Source organism: Dromaius novaehollandiae, chromosome 13 (genome assembly GCF_036370855.1).
Source record: "Dromaius novaehollandiae isolate bDroNov1 chromosome 13, bDroNov1.hap1, whole genome shotgun sequence".
NCBI lineage: Eukaryota > Metazoa > Chordata > Aves > Casuariiformes > Dromaiidae > Dromaius > Dromaius novaehollandiae.
The window spans coordinates 8,016,367-8,032,647 of record NC_088110.1 but is presented as its reverse complement, the minus strand read 5'-3'; the positions used below and the strand labels follow the sequence as shown (position 1 = coordinate 8,032,647).

Below are 16,281 nucleotides of genomic sequence, written 5' to 3'. Positions count from 1 at the left end.
AGCCAGAATGTGAACTGATATTTTAGATTGTGCAGTCAAAGAAAAAATAGTAGATCAGCCTAACAGAGTGTCTTTTTTCATATTTTCCTATTAAAAAATAGAACTGTTTTTCAGGTTTCAGAAATGAAGGAATAGAAATTAAAGTAAGGACTGTTCTCAATATTCTTGGAACAAGTGATTCGTCATATTACTACTTTTTATGGCAGTGACTGTCAATCATCAATCTTCAAAAATGTCATAAACACCTACACATGCTATTTCAAAGATACCTAATGTAGGATATATAATACCATATTTCAAACTGGATTCAAAGCTTTTCATCTATCTAATAGTTAAGAACAAGGAAAAACACAAACATCAAACGAAATGAAATGTATTTGTTGATGCTAACTGCAAATACTCATTTTATAAAAATTATTAGTCTACTATATATCCATTTTAAAATAATTTTTCTTCTCTGAATGACGGTAGAGAGCCTGAAATGCCTGCATCCATACAGGACCAGTGATGCCAGCAGGTGACGGGCCAAGCAGGACTAATCTTAAAATGCTTACTGATTTCTTTATTTCTAAAAGAAACCAACAATCTTACACAGTTATCATGCCATTCTGACCTGATCTCAGCTATTCACCACGAATTTACAGTCCACTGAATAGGGGAGGGGATATTCCACACACTTGTTTTTGAGAAGGTATTCCTCTCCCAAAATAGCACAAATATTTAGAGGCATCACAACACAGTTTCTGCTCCATTACAGATTCTACTAGCAGGTTATATTAAAAAGAGAACAAAGATGCACAAGACATAAATTTGCACCCTTTTGCAAATTGATATGAAAATTAACAGTATATCTGAAGATGGACAAGCCAAAAAATTATGGTTCTGTCCCGCTGTTATTGAACCAATAGAGAAACACTGTAGAAAGGATCCACTGGACAATCAAGGGAAAGTTGTAAGGGAGTCTATAGCATCTTAGAGGGTGTGAATAGAAAGCAATGTGAAGGAAGATGCAGAGAATGTAAAACCGAAAAATTATTAGGAGAAGAGGTAACCATTAAAGTGATGTGCTCCCTGATCATCTACGATATTGGTGTAGGTAGGGTTTAAAATTCCTCTAGTGATGTTTCAAAATATCAGCCAACACTGACCAAAACATGTCTTGACAGCCCGTGTCACAAATGTGTCAAATATCACAAATGATCCAAATGGATCAGGATCCCCTAGTGCTTTCCTCAGCACCACTTACCTCTAAACTTTGTCCTTTCTCCTCCGAGTTTCTTCTTAATCGTAAGAAAAGGATGAGTGTGTTGGTACCATTGCTGCTTTGGAAACAGACGGGGCTAGACATAAAATGAAGAAAAGGCAGTCTTTAAAGGGTTGACGAAGTGTCCTGCTATCTGGTTTCAGTTTCAGCTAGAAAATGCTAGACAGCAACAAGCGGCAACACACCAACTATTCACGCACTTGTCTAGCATTTCCCACTGCTTCATTCACTTGCTCGACCTCACCAATACCGGAGTGAAGCTGTAGCCATTGCCTTAAAGGATGAGGGAGTGGTTCATCTAATCCAGGAAATTACAGTCACTGGCAGACCTTTTGCAGACACCAAAGGACTACACTGATTGTCCTCTGTGACAGCTATAGATAGTCAAACAAAACAACAGTTATGGAATAGTTAATTAACAGCTGGCTGCTATCACTGCTTGGTTTATACATGAGAGGCATTTATATTCTGATCTGTGCAACTGTGGACATTCCCACATTCTAAAGAGATCAAAGATGCTTCTGTACATTTATATATTAGCGCAGTGACAACACTGTTGGCTGACAACCATATGGACCAGAAAATCTATGAAATCTATGATCTATGAAAAATTCATCACACCATCCAAGGACATGGTAAAGGAAGCAAGTGGCCAGAGCTTCTTCCCTACAGGGGAGCACTGGTCATCCCTCACTGCTCTCTGTGCCAGGAGGCCAAGGACAGTGCAGGGTGCAGCCAAGCCCGTCTGCAGGTGTGTGGTGTGTGGCACAATAAACAAAAGGGATTAGAGATTCAGACAATATTTAAGCTTGCGTTCTTTTCTTTCACAACCCTAAGTGTGAAAAGTTCAACACTACATGAAGAGCCTAGACAAGTGCCCAGTTACCACCCAAGCCACTGGGGCACGTCTCTGCCACGCCTGCACCTTGTATGCCCTTTTGCGAGTCTTCAGCCATCCACCCTGTAGCATTAATGAAACTCTAGGGCCACTAAAAAATACCCAATATATTTCTCAGTCTCAACACCAGCTTTCAAATAAGTGCATTACTTATTCATTAGTACTACACTCAAAGTGCTGTTTCCATTGTTACTTGGTGAAATAAATGAAAGAACAGCAATATCACTCTAAATCCAAATTTACAGTCCTTGGAAGCCCCAGATGACTGTATCATAAAATTCTCTTTTCCCTTCCCGCAAAACTCTATTCTGCCTTGTATCAGATTGAGAGAATAACTGTCTACTGCCAGGAGCTAAAGGCTGACCTGGCAGCCTTCCTTAACCAAGTGCATTCTAGTATCACCAGCAACAGCTTCCAAGAGGAAGGGAGGACAGGCCTGCACTTAATACCCTGAGCTTGGATCAGAGGATTGAGCCCTACATGTAAGGTGCACCTGGAAATAAATTTCTCCTCTGGAGGAAGATCAGGGTGAGAAAGTAATGGAGACTGAATTGTTGGAAAATATGCCATGGGGACACGCCTGGGCAATTGTTTGGCTTCTTTGTTTCATTACTTATCATATAGAAAACAAAATATTTTTCTGAAAAATTTCTGAATCTTGAATTTGATTTAGTGCACAGATGAGCTTCCTGTGACTCTAATGCCCAGTTCAGTCCTTTCTGCTCTTGTATGCTTCCATGGCTCAGCTCGTAGACTTACTGTCTGTTTTTGTATAGTTGTAATGAGACACAGCAAAATGCAGGCAATTTTAATTGTAGGCAGTTTTCAAATCCAATAGCTTTAGGACAAGCTTCATCATTTAGGTTTTTGTCATTGTCCCAGCTCTTGGCTTTTTCTAATTATGTGAGAATTCCAGCTTTTACTATTCAAAAAATTAGACTCAGACTAGACTTGGGGTACCTATCCCTGCTACTTTCAACACTTCATATTTGTAAAGAAAGTCTTAAGCACATGAGCCCAAATGCTCATTTATTAGAATAAAAATATTTCAAAAGGCCAGAGTTTTAAAAATTTCATGATTTTTAAACTCAATTTGGTGATTTTCACCATCCTATCTTATGAACATTTGGCAAAACTGCAACCTGGCTGTCTGAATCAACTCACCAAATGCAAGCATAATTTCACTTCAGACGTGCTACTGCTAGGACTCAGAGCTTTCGTTACCTATCTCCAGCAAAATTTACCATGTTTTGTGAAAACCTTGCTTCATGGGAGGGAGGGGATTCAAAGGATTGTAGATATTAAGCACTAACCTCTGACAGACTTCTGTAGTGATTTAGACTCTAAAGAGCCATATATGCCATTGAAAAGCTTCCCTGCAATTGCTAAAGACAATACTATCTACCACCTCTCACCTTTCAATTCCCTAGGAGCTGCTTTTGAGTATTGAAACAGCTAAGTTACTTCAGTATCATGAGACATGAATTCACATCTCCCCAGATACTCAAGTTTAATGATGCAGAGAAAAGTTTGCAGGAGATAGCAGATGCAAAGATGTATTTGTGTGTGACTACATGGGAAAGAAGGAATACATATATGTGTAAGAGGGTGACACTCAACTAGGGGACGACTCCTGCTATTCTCTTAACTGTTTAAACACACTGAGCTACTTTCAAACTGGGCAAATACTAGCTGTTAAGGAGATGCAGACATGTAAACTATGACTTTAGAGGATGGTCTAGTGTGACAAAAGCAAATTTAATCTTTACTATTTGAATAGGCAGCTCAAAGAGGCTAAAGTAGGCAGAATTAAATTAAACCAAGGTCAGAATGTAACCATTGCTAAGACAGATTTAGGCAGCAAACCCTAAATCGCTTGAGGACATAAAAACTGGTAGTTTATCTTGAAATCTAACATGCACTATCTGGCAACAGCATTGTTTCAATTATGAAACAATTCACATCTCGCCTGACACATGTAATGAAGCTTGCTACTTGCCTAGCACATAATTTAAGGTAAAAGAAAAGAGGGTGTGTTTTATCATGGTCTATCATATCTTTGTCTATTGTTCTGCAATCCATTTGCATACCTAAAGGGAAATGGCCTTTTTAATTTCTTTCCCCTCTCCTAATCATCTGAGGCCTATTAAGAAGTGTTCTGTATCCTGTAATCAGACAATTCATATAGCATGCACCCTTAGGCTGCAGCCATTACAAACAAGCTGGAATGCTCCTTTACAATAAATGATTAGCATGGGAAGACATCATTCATAATTAATTTTTTTTCTGGTTGTGTTGGCAGATGGTCCCAGACATTGAAGCATGGCCTACAGCCCACACCTTTATTCTGAAGAAAGAAGGGTAGCCTTAGAAGAAAAAGAGAAACGTCTATGGGACTGGTTCTCTTTCAGAATAAACATGCTCGCCAGCTTTTCATGAGTCCATGCAGGATAAGGGCTGGATTCAAAGACTGCTGAAGTCAAAGGAAAATAAATCCTATTAGCTCCTGACCAGGACCTGGGTTAAAACCACAAGAAAAATATTGACTGGGAGGACAATATGACTGTTTTTTTTCCCACCATTTTCCATAATGGTTACACTTGAGGCATATTAAGCAGACATGCTTACATATTGTGCAGGTGGATTTGGAAACAGCATTGTATTTCTGAAAGCTGGGTACTCACTGAGGCAGTAAATAAAAGAGAAACCTGCTTTCAGCTGCATTTTACAACACACATTTCCCTGCTACCACAGAAAGACAGCTGATGACAACTTCATTCCCCATTTACTCACGTATTTATTCACTGTTTATATCTTGCTTTTCAATATTTTGTCTGCAACAACTTCTGATGCCCTTCTGAGTCGCTGGCATCACTGCAAACTCCCCCAGACTGAGATCCAGCCAAGCAGACTGTCATTTTAGTGTCCTGTGCCAGCATTTTCTTGATGGTGACAGGATAGTCCTAACTACAACATAGCAAATTCCTAACTTAAGAATAAGTAGAGCTTTTTCTGTCATGACTCAGAATACCCTGCCCCTCCCTTCTGCTCTGCAGAAAAATAACAGGCTGTATTTTCTCACATGATCTTCAGCATGTGACCTATTCTGCTCTCACCGAAGTCTACAGTGTGTCTTGAGTATTAGTACTGAAGTCCAAAGTCTGTGATGGTCCATTCAAGACCATCTGTTTGGATTTAAGCACACATAATGAGAAAGTCCTTGGATGACCTCTGAGGCATGGCACAGGGAAGAAAAGATCTAATCTAAAAACTCAATCCTAAAAACTAGCCACTGCAAGTATAGCAATGGCTAGATCTTGGGATCCCACAGACCTAGCCGTAGCTATACTTGCCAAGAAGATTCATGTACCACAGCTACCCAGGGCCAACATCAGACAATCCAAGTCAGCTGGAATTCCTCCAAGGAGGAGACAACAGTGTATACTTTGGGTAGCACACCGCCACAGAGTAATCACACAAAGTTAAGAGGCCGTACTGTGTTCTAGCCTGCTTTTGCCTCCAATCACAAATCAACAGAGTCTCCAGAGGCTTTATGAAGTTCTTGCTGTTGACTTCAGGGATTTTTCATCTGAAAATGTAAGCACTAGTTTGCACTAGCATTATATGCTATGCTACTTTTTCCAAAAGAAAAAGGAAAAAGGATCGTATGGTGTCCAAATATTTTCCTGCCTGCTGAAGGTAATCTTCAGCATTGTCCAATCTCAAATGGCAGGGTTAGGACTGAGAGCCAGGCATAGAGGATCATCCCAGTGCATTAGGCACATACAGCCACTTCCAGGCAGCACATGGGTAGGGGAATGGAAACTGGGTACAGACTTCACAGTGTGGTAAATCTTTCTGACTTCTGCTTGAATAGAGTTTTGGGAATCACCAGAGTTGCTTAACGTTACTTTGGTATTCCCCTTTCCCCATTGTGCCAAAGCCTACTTGCTTGAGCAGATGTTTTGAAATACTAGCAGAAAATCTGTTTTCACTCTAATTTCAACCTGGCTTAAACCATCAGTTTTACACCATAACACATGGATTTCCATATGAAAGCCAAAGAGTTTCATTCAATTTGGAAAAATAAAGCTTTTGAGTTTTCAAGCTTCATAATTTCTCATAAGATGTTTGCCCTAGCCCTATCAGTTCTCTCTCAACAGAACTGATGAAGAAACTCTCTGAAAATCTCCAATTCTGAAAAACTAATCAACTATTTTAAAAAGTGGCATTGTTCTTTCTGCAACTCAGAACCATTGTATTCTAACAGAGAACTAGACGTCACTAGATATGCCACTGGTCCAAGGAAATACACTTCAAAAAAATTCAACCTTTTTCCTTCAGGTGAATACATTATTCTTTTTCTCACTGTTTCTTGGAGCTGATGCAATACAGATGATGTGTTCTGTGTAGCTTGAGCAATACCTGTAATAATAATAATAGACTGTTACTGATCTTCACAATGAAAAATAGCTTATTTTATTAATAGAAACAAAGCTTGAGGCCACTGGAAGATTATTTTCTTAGGCATTCACCATGTACTGTGTAAAGATGGTAGTCAAGGTTCCTGTATTTTTCTGTTTCCTTTCAGCCATGGAACAGTAGCTTTTTCTCCTTCCTCCCTCACAGATAGACACTTAAAATTCACATTACAATTACTACTAGACCATAACAATGTACAGGTAAGGCAGATGTTGGGAGTGAGCTACTTGACAGAGCCTCTCTATTTGTTTGGATGACTTAATAAACTGCAGAAGCTGAGGTCATCAAAACCTCTCAATCATGTTGCAGCCTAGTGCCAACAGCTGTAACAGAAACTGGTGATGTAAAACATGCTAAACATGCCAAGACCAAGTTTTGGACAAGGCAGTCCATTACAAGCTTATTTTCTACTTGAACATTACACAGCAGTGTGCTCAGATTTATTTCTGCTGTTCTTAATAGTAATAACCAGAAACTCTGCTTTACTTTCTCAAGGATGAATGAAAAGACTGTTTTGTCATGAAACAGTCTGAGATCTATACTGCTTTCAGTTCCAGATAGGCAGAATGCAGGTATTCAAACTGGATTTTAGAATTTGGGTTTCATCTTTTGTAGGAAAAAAAAACCTTCACATTTTATTAAAAACACTGATTATTACAAGACTGGGGGGAAGAGAGAGAAACTAAATTAATGACCTTCACATTTTTTTTCCTAAACCCACTATCTTAATTCTTAATACTACTTTACATGCTTATGTCAGAGTTATTCAAGAATCTGATAAAAGGAAAGCATGAACAGCATCCAAAAAAACCCATAGAGCAACACTGATTGATCAGATAAAATAAAAGGCCTTCGGCAGGGTTTCAGACCCTGAAAACAATCTACAGGCAGAAGATATACAGATTTCTTTACAGGTAAATTATATTGTAGTATATTAAGGGAAAGAAAGTAAATAGAAAAGAGAGTAGAAGGAACTCTACGTGGTTTTCCTGGGACACCACTGTGGCAAAGCCATAGGGTCAGATTCCAACATCTAACGCACAGCACGCATTGCCACACAAGTCTAAGAAAATCTGCTGACACTCGTAAATTGCCACATGTTTGGATTTCCAACAAGATCTCACAACAAGCTGTGTTACTGCAAGTCATTATTTCCTTTGGGGAAACAACGTCTCCAGTGATGTTAAAACTCAAGGCAGGATGTACTACAGTGTCAGGATAGCTCACCAGGGAGCATTCCTGCCTCAAGGCCAGGAGGTTGCATATAAATTCTGCACCTGGATGGGGGGAACAGGGGATGAAGCTTATCCAAAACCTATACAGAATCAGTGGTAATGGACAGTGCCATACTGACAAATGCTGTGAGTGAAGGTAGACAGGAACCATGCGAGTCCCTCATTGCTCATGCATCTCAGAGCCCTCATGGGGAAAGCATATCTGAAAGATGTTTATGCAGGAACTTGGCTCTTCAAAGATGCACACTAAGCTAAAATGAGATTTAGAGATTTTTCTGCCACATACACCCATTATGATCAGCTAGTCTGAATTCCTCTAAAATCACTGACCAAAGAACCTTATCCAGTATTTTCTTGTACATACATGGCATGTATTTGGTGGGTTTTCCTGAGATATGGCATCAGAAGAAAATAGCCAGAAACACTGTGTCAGTTTGCTGATTTGCTGTGATATTTTCAAATTGACCTACAAGATTCCAGAAACTCTTAGATGCTTTATATTTTACAAAGTCATGCCAAAATATAATTACTTCCTAAATGCAGGAAAACCAAGAGATACAGTGATCTGAAATAGCTTAAAACTCGGCATTAACGGCCTATGCAATGCTCAATATCTTGCCTGTCTTATCTACGTTCATGCTTTAAAAGTACAAGTATTTGTGACATGGTTAGTGTTGGCCTCCAGTTGATGTGTTGCTCCAATGGCCTAAACTTAAGAGTAAACATACAAAACTGTTACTGAATTTTCCCATGCCTAGATACAGAGAAAAGGAGAGTTTTACCATTGACTTGTCAGTGCCCTGTGATAGACAAGCAGATGAGTTATCTGACGTGTTTGTCAGATCCTCAGTAGAGTACAGACTGATCATCTTACAATCATGAACTAAATTTTATCTTTGCAACACTGTTGAGAGACAGAAAAGTGTTGTTGTAGTCTTAGGAGGGGAAGCTAACACAGAGTTACCACAGTGATCTACTCACAGATGTACTAGATGAGCCAAGAATCAAGCTAAGCGGAACTGAGTCCCAGCCAAGTGCCCTACAAATAGCAGCGCAAATGCTCCCTACTTACAACATGTTTGTATTCACAGCTGCATGCAAGGAAGGACTGCCTTAAAGATTCCTGAGGACAACCGTTGACAGGTTTTTCACTGTATGGTCCTTGGAGGCTGCCTGCACTCACCTAGCTGAACTGATTTTTGACAAAATAGCTGGCAGCAGTCAATGGCAAATAGTTCACAAAGATCCAGGTAAAACACAGTTAAAAAACCTCCAAAAAACAAAACCAGAACTGGATGTCAAAGCAGGCCCAGAGTATCAAGCCATATCTATTTCTCAAGGACACAACTATATCAAAGATTGGAGCTCTGTTCCTTGCATTTAAAATAATGTCCATTCACAACCCAATCACATACCGAAAAAGAAATATTATCCTTGCATCAGCCCCAATATATTTTACTAAAATAAAACCTAAAATTTCTTATGTGTGAACATTAACGTAAATGGCATGTGGCTGGCTACTTTTGCCAGTATAAGGCTTGGTCTGGAGCCAATGGAAGCCTTCCCAATCATCTTTGTACCACTGTAATAGCTAATACACCAGCAATATCTAGTCGAATATGGAATAAAAAGCATTTTGACACAACCAGGATATGAAAATTCAGATCTTCCTCATGCATGCTATGCTAGACATTCATATTATGCTACGCATAACAATGACATAGTTTTTAAATTCAAAATGAAATATTTATTTTATACTATGTTTTGAAATTAAAAAAACCCCATATACTTACATTTGTGACTTCTGTTTAATATTTATTTATACTCTCCCATGGAGATGCCTTTCTCTTACTCTAAAGAAAATCACAAATTGTCTTGTACACCGACTTCTGATTCTAGGTAGAAGGAAGAGAAATACTATGAATGTAATACCATGCTCCTCTAGATACAATTTCATTTCAGCAGTACTGCTGATTTCAACCAAATGGGATTGCTGAAGTATGTAAAAAATTTACCACAAAATTCATTAAAAAGCAACAATCAATTAATTAATGACAAACATAAGTAATGTAAACTAATATTTTGACTATGAAGCACATGCTGTCTTTTCATAAAACTCTCACAACTGGCTTATATGTTTATGTATATTTACAATTAATACAAAATTGACCCCCAAAAGTGATTTATTCTAGAAGTATAGGTTGACTTCCTTCATTTCTTAAAAAGGCATTTTGTTTTATATACAAAAGTATTTGTACATGTGCAAACCCATCTATGCATAGTGAGAACATAAATTAACTTCTCACATATAAATGTGCTGAATCATACAGCAAAAAGCTATGAAATCATTTACTGCATAAATATCTCTCTTAATTTCTGTAAACCTATTAAAATTCCTGGATATTATAAATATACCAGCAAAGGACTTTAAACTGGGATAGGTTGGAGTTCCCCATTTGTTTTTATTAGACTGATTACTCATTAATGTTATATATACATATATATGCTGCTAGGAATCTACTGTAGCTTAAGAAAAATGTGTGATCCATAAAGTATCTCGTCGATCTTTATGTACATATCTTAGTGAGTAAACTAATTTGTTCACCAGTGTTAAAGAGGGTGGGACTCAAAATTATAGAACCATCTAGGCTCAAAAGGCACATCTAGCGACATTTCACAAGTGCTTAACTCAATTCCTGTGACAGTCCTAGTAGATATTAACCTATATCTTCATGTCCTTGAATTTGGATCACTGTTTATATTAAAGATCTCAGAGCCAATGCAACCTTGTAATGGGACATAATTTAACAGGACCATCTCAGTGCATAAAGCTCCCAGGTGACATGCTTTCAGCTGAATAAAATCTATTTTTCCCTAAACATGTATTTAAAGGCCTGACTCACAGCACAGTGAAAATAATCCAAAATATTCTGAATTTACTGGACTGTGGAAAAACAGTTAAGAAAGCCTGATTCAGAAAAGCCTGTGTTTAGCTTGATCTGAACCATGGCATATATTTAAGCTTCAGTCAGGCATAAGTACAATGCTGCCATCAATAGGGGCTGAAAACAGGAGGATTTAGGACTCTTGGCACTTTGTAAGTGGTTAGGGCTGCTCTTCATTGCCTTGTGCACCACTGTGATTCTGATTTAGTAGTATTTTACACACATTTTTTCAGCAGACGAGAGGAAAAGGCAAAGGGTACAGTCTAGCATTTTATGAAGTAACCTTATGAAACACTTAAAGAACTTTTTTGAAAAATAAATATGTACTCTTTTTGTTTTCATAAAAGTGTCATGATAACGTGTTTTGCAGTGGGGGAGTTTCTTTGAGAGAAAGGGGAGGACATGGTAGATTGGCAACATTATGAAATCATCTGTTACATATGTGTACTCCTTTTTAATAAAGTTCATCTAAAATTGCTCTGCAAGAGTTTTGGCCCTATTTCTTCAGTTATGCAGTTGCAGATGAGAACAACAAAACTCTGAGGAAAAGATAAATAAGATCCTTGTAGCTGTTTCCTTATAGCCATGCTAGTGATATGAAAGGTTTATACTACCATTCAAACAGAGACTAATATAGTTTCTCTAAGCTTAATTTGCTTTTCTGTGTCTTGTTCAATGTGAAGTTGAAAGATAGCAGAAATGGTACATTTTAACAGTTTATGTGTACATACACACACACATACACAGGTATAACACAGGTATTATTATTTCTCAAAATCTACCAGACTTACTCTCCTAGACCTCAGTCTTGCAGAAACTTATAGCATGAATTACTTTATGAGTTTGTCTTTTAAGTCAGCGAAACTGCTTATGTGTCTGTAGCTAAGCCGATGCATAACCACATGTGAGGACCTACTCATTAAATTCAAGGTGGAGAGAAAGCAAGCCCATTAGCACACATATCTGTGAACTTACCTAGCCAAAGTCAAAACACAGCGAGTCAATCCCCCGCTTTGGATCAGACAGCACAGCTCACCGACAGCAACAGAACTATGCTGGCTTACACCTACGGAGGTACCAACCTGATCCATGGGAAGAGAAATTCTTACTCCAGACACATTCCAGAAACTTCCATCAAGCCAAATATGGAACCTTGTTGCACAGTTATTTTGGAAGATATAATCAACCGGAGAAGGAATGTATGAATGCTGATTATTTTACACTTGTCAGATGACCCAGACCTGGAATAAAATACATGAGATGTGAGAGGCCTTGGCTGATGTTCAGAGTCCATCTGCGCTGGGACGCGGGCAGGAATTCAGGCTTTTCTGCCCTCCGAGCACATGTTCTCGCCGCTGCGTAGGAACGTGACCCCTTCTCTGCCCAGCGGCATACAGGCCGACCATGTGAAGTGGTGACCGCCACTGGGATGAGAAGCGGAGTGCACCAACACGTGTCCTCCTGCGGCAGGGCAAGGGTGTCTCTGGGAAGGCAGGAAGACCGGGATGTGCTTCAACCAAGGCATCTCCCAGCAGTTACGTGCTAAAAGAGGACACAAACTTCAAGTAGCTCTGTGAACTTAGCCTTTTATTTCCTTGGCTTCCGTTACGATGCACAAAACCAAAACATTTTGAAACGTCAGAACAGTTCATTTTGACATTTTCAAAATGAAGCATTTCAACGTTGTGCTGAAATGTTTTTGTCAGTTTTGCTTCTACTCAGACTATTTGTCAAATAGTTTCAGCCACTCTGAAACTTCTGTGTTCAGAAATACATTTTGCTGATATTTTTCATTTATTTATTTTGATCAGCTTTGATTTTCAAGTAGCTCAGCCACAGCTCTACTTACACCCAGTAAAACTTTTTTCTATTTTATTCCAAATAGCAATTTTAAGTAAGAGGCTTCCTGTAATGTAAAAAATGCAACAGACTGCTTAGTCAACACCAGCCCTGTGTGTGTTTAGGAGTTCCTATGGTGTTCAGAGGGAAACAGGATATGTAACATTCTGCTAATTGATTAAGACAGCTTTTATTACTAAGTAGTGTCTTTCCATTTCCTACTATAGTCAAGATATTTACATACATCTAAGGCTTCAATTTACAGGCTATAAACAGCCAAGTCATAATAGCTAATAATAGCTAGTGTTTTTTGTATGCAAATTATTCAACAATTCATATTTTACAAGAAAGAGTAATGGCTATTTTTGGCTTCACAAGGCAATCTGTCCAGTGACATATTTCCCAGACTTCAGAAACAACAGACTTCAAAAAACAGGTGGATATAAGGTGATTATAATGCAGAATTTCAATGATTCTTTTCTACATGTTTAGATGTGTAATTCACTTAGGAGCTTAGTTAAAACACACATCAAAACATGTAGAAATGCATTTCTGAATTATGATTTCTGAATCAACGGGAAAAAAAAGAACATGCTGAAATGAACTGCCTATATCATTCAGATCAGCTGAAATGATCAGTTTCATGGTCTTTTAGTCAATGTGTGTTTTCATTTAGAGAACAGAGCAGAACTGTCAATATCATACCACTTTGCAGCAGAGAAATAGCCCTAAACTATGTATTGTGGGTTGTTAAGATTCTCTGTATTTTGAATGTGCAGAGAATCCAGTGATCTAAAAATACATGTTACAAGCTTTACTGAAACCTTATGAGAATGTTACATAAAAAACACTACCAGACTCTATAGAAATGATGACATAAGGGTACATACTGTCAGGATACGTAACTAGCCAGAATGACAATTTGAAGCAAACTACCAGATTAAATGTTCTTCTTCCAACTTTAAGGGGAAAGCTTCAGCCATGCTCAAATATGAGCACACACTTCTAGACATGTATCTGACTTTCTTCCTTTTGACAAATGCAAATATTACATTGTGTGCTAACTGTGATAGGAATTTGATTCTGCAATTAATCATTATCAACATCACTTCCTCCGAGATGTTAAAGAAAATAAAGCAGAAGTTTTTCTACTGAATAGAAAAAAGAGGTCTTCATTACAGGTATGTCCCAAAATCCATGAAGTCAAGGTGACATTTTACAGTCTTGAAGGTACTAAGTATTTTCGTTCCAAAATTAAACTAACGATAGCAATTTCTTTACGATCCAACTAAGCCTGAGTTCCTTACAAAGCTGAAGTAAACACATTTATTCACATTCGCCTAGCTAGTAATTACATGTTTTATCAACTTTTTTATGCTAAACCAAATCCTACAATCTAACGTACAAGGAACCTTTGCAAACATGAGTTGCCCTCTGGAAGCGTATGGAGAATAGTGGAGAAAGGCCTGGGCTTATAAAATATGATTCTACAAAGGCTCAGGCACAACATGCAGTTGACAGGCTTGGACACCTCATCAGTGATTGCAAGTGGGGAGGTAGTCAGTTGTACGAGCAAACTAAAAAGAAACAATGAGTTCCTCAGTATAGTCAGTGCGATTACTCAGGAACCTAGTGTTACACACATTCTTAGCTGTCTGTGGGATTAGGATCCTATATTGTCACTGACATTTTCCTCAGAATCATATATTGGTATGGCCTTACATAATCAATATTCAGAAGACACACATGATAGCAAAATTGAATTAGCTAACACAGCTTCAAAAGCCTGTTACAAACACTGTTAAAACTTCCATTTTCAAAGAACAGAGCAAGAAAGCTCAAACATTACAAAGAAAGGAAATAAGCTACATTTAAAAATATCTGATATGTGAAAAGGTTTCAAATCCTGTTATTTTTAAGCTTTTCTTTAATTCATTAATTCATTAATTTATTTGCTCACTCAAATCTGCAAGAGAGTAAGACCTTTTTTTGTCCAAAATTCTGACAAAGTCTCTGCACAGAACATTATTTTTAATTTTCTGTTTGTTGCTCAGAACCTTGTACTCAGAGCTACAAGAATATGTCTAGTCTTAGAGTCAAACACGGTGCAGTTCCTTACTTTGACTGGTGACTGTTAGTAATACGAGCAAAAGACATTGCACGGCTGGTGCCAAAGCTTTGAACAAAATTACTTCCTTTAACACACCGCCACCTTAATTATGTGCTGGGGAACATAAAACAGGTCAGACAATTTGTACTGGGACATCATAATTCCATCAGTATAATGCTGACATTGCTAAAGATTTATGAATGGAATGTCGTAATTATTTTTTTAGTAAACATATCAAGTTTCACTAATGGGGGGGCTGGAAGTACTAATTAGCCTTTTTTTTTTTTTTTTTTTTGCATTGTATCATATAAGATGTGGGGAGAAGAGGGCGGAGGGGAAGGATCTGTGACAAAAACAAGCACACACACAATTTATGTATGGCCTGTAATTCAAGCAGATGTTCTTATATAAAGGCTGCAGGAATTAAAGCTTTTCTGCACATAATTCCATTTTGCTAACTACCTTCTGTCTGCACAAACCTTCCAGGCTATGACACACTTTTACTAAACTAAGTTTATTAAAAAGAAAAAAAAAAAAAAGAAAAAAAAAAAAAAGAAAGAAAAGGAACAGAAGAAAAAGAATCCTAAAAACTTCTGCTGTTAAGTACCAGGGTTTGGCAGCCTGACTGGGATTCTTTAACCTTTAACCAGCTGGCTGATTCCACTGGAAGTTCTGTTGGAATTACTATAACTGTGTCTGACAAGCTAGGACTCTGGCAGAGCCTCTTTCAGAAATCCAGAGTCAAAATTGCACTTGAACATAGTAGACACATATACCCTGGATTTGCAGAAATGTAATGTATGCATGATAAATCTGAATAATTCACTTTAAAATTATCTGGAGACTTCCCCTATGGTGTCCTTGCTTAAAAGATTGCTCAAGACAAACAGGGAGCACAAGTAGAAAAAAGAAAGAGAGGGAAAACCAGGTAAGTGATCTAGTTAAGGCCATACTACAAATTGGGGGCAGAAAATTCCAAGATTAGCATTTTTAACACTTGCCTGACAGACATACCGCTTCTAAAACATAAGGACTAGTCACAACAGTGAAGGGTTCTAAAGATTTCGCCAAAACTTATATTCATGCATCAAAAGAAAAAATTGGCCAAAACCTTTCCTCAGACACAGTTGTGTGATTCCGCACTGACATTGCTGCAGTAACTCAGCATTCACACCAAGCAATATCCAAGTGTCAGTCTTCAGGGAAAATCTTTTCTGTTCTCACGTGTAGTCAGATACTGGAATTTCTATGAAGGAAATAGAGATAATTCTCATAGCAAGGAGAAACTGTTCAACACTTCAGATTTCAATTATTATTCCTTCTTCTTCTTGAAAAAGAGAAAAAATACATCAAGATAATCTTTCTAGCACATTTGTCATGACTATTCTACTGCATTTCCTTCTTATGAGTAAGAAACAGAGACACAACCATGAACTAATCCTTCCTGCATGCTGTCATGCCTCTACAAACTGAAGGCTCATAACAATAGCACGTGGTCCTTGCACAAC

At 38.1% G+C, this 16,281-nt stretch overlaps 1 long non-coding RNA gene across 1 annotated transcript; it reads right to left on the bottom strand.

Moving 5' to 3' along the window:
* Positions 1-1,270: 1,270 nt before the first annotated feature.
* LOC112984408 (uncharacterized) lies at positions 1,271-15,999 on the bottom strand. Its single transcript, XR_003259492.2, has 5 exons — positions 15,885-15,999; positions 11,907-12,065; positions 9,673-9,774; positions 6,494-6,587; positions 1,271-1,340 (listed from the first exon to the last, which is right to left on the bottom strand). It is a non-coding gene; the product is annotated as an uncharacterized LOC112984408 (long non-coding RNA).
* Positions 16,000-16,281: the final 282 nt, after the last annotated feature.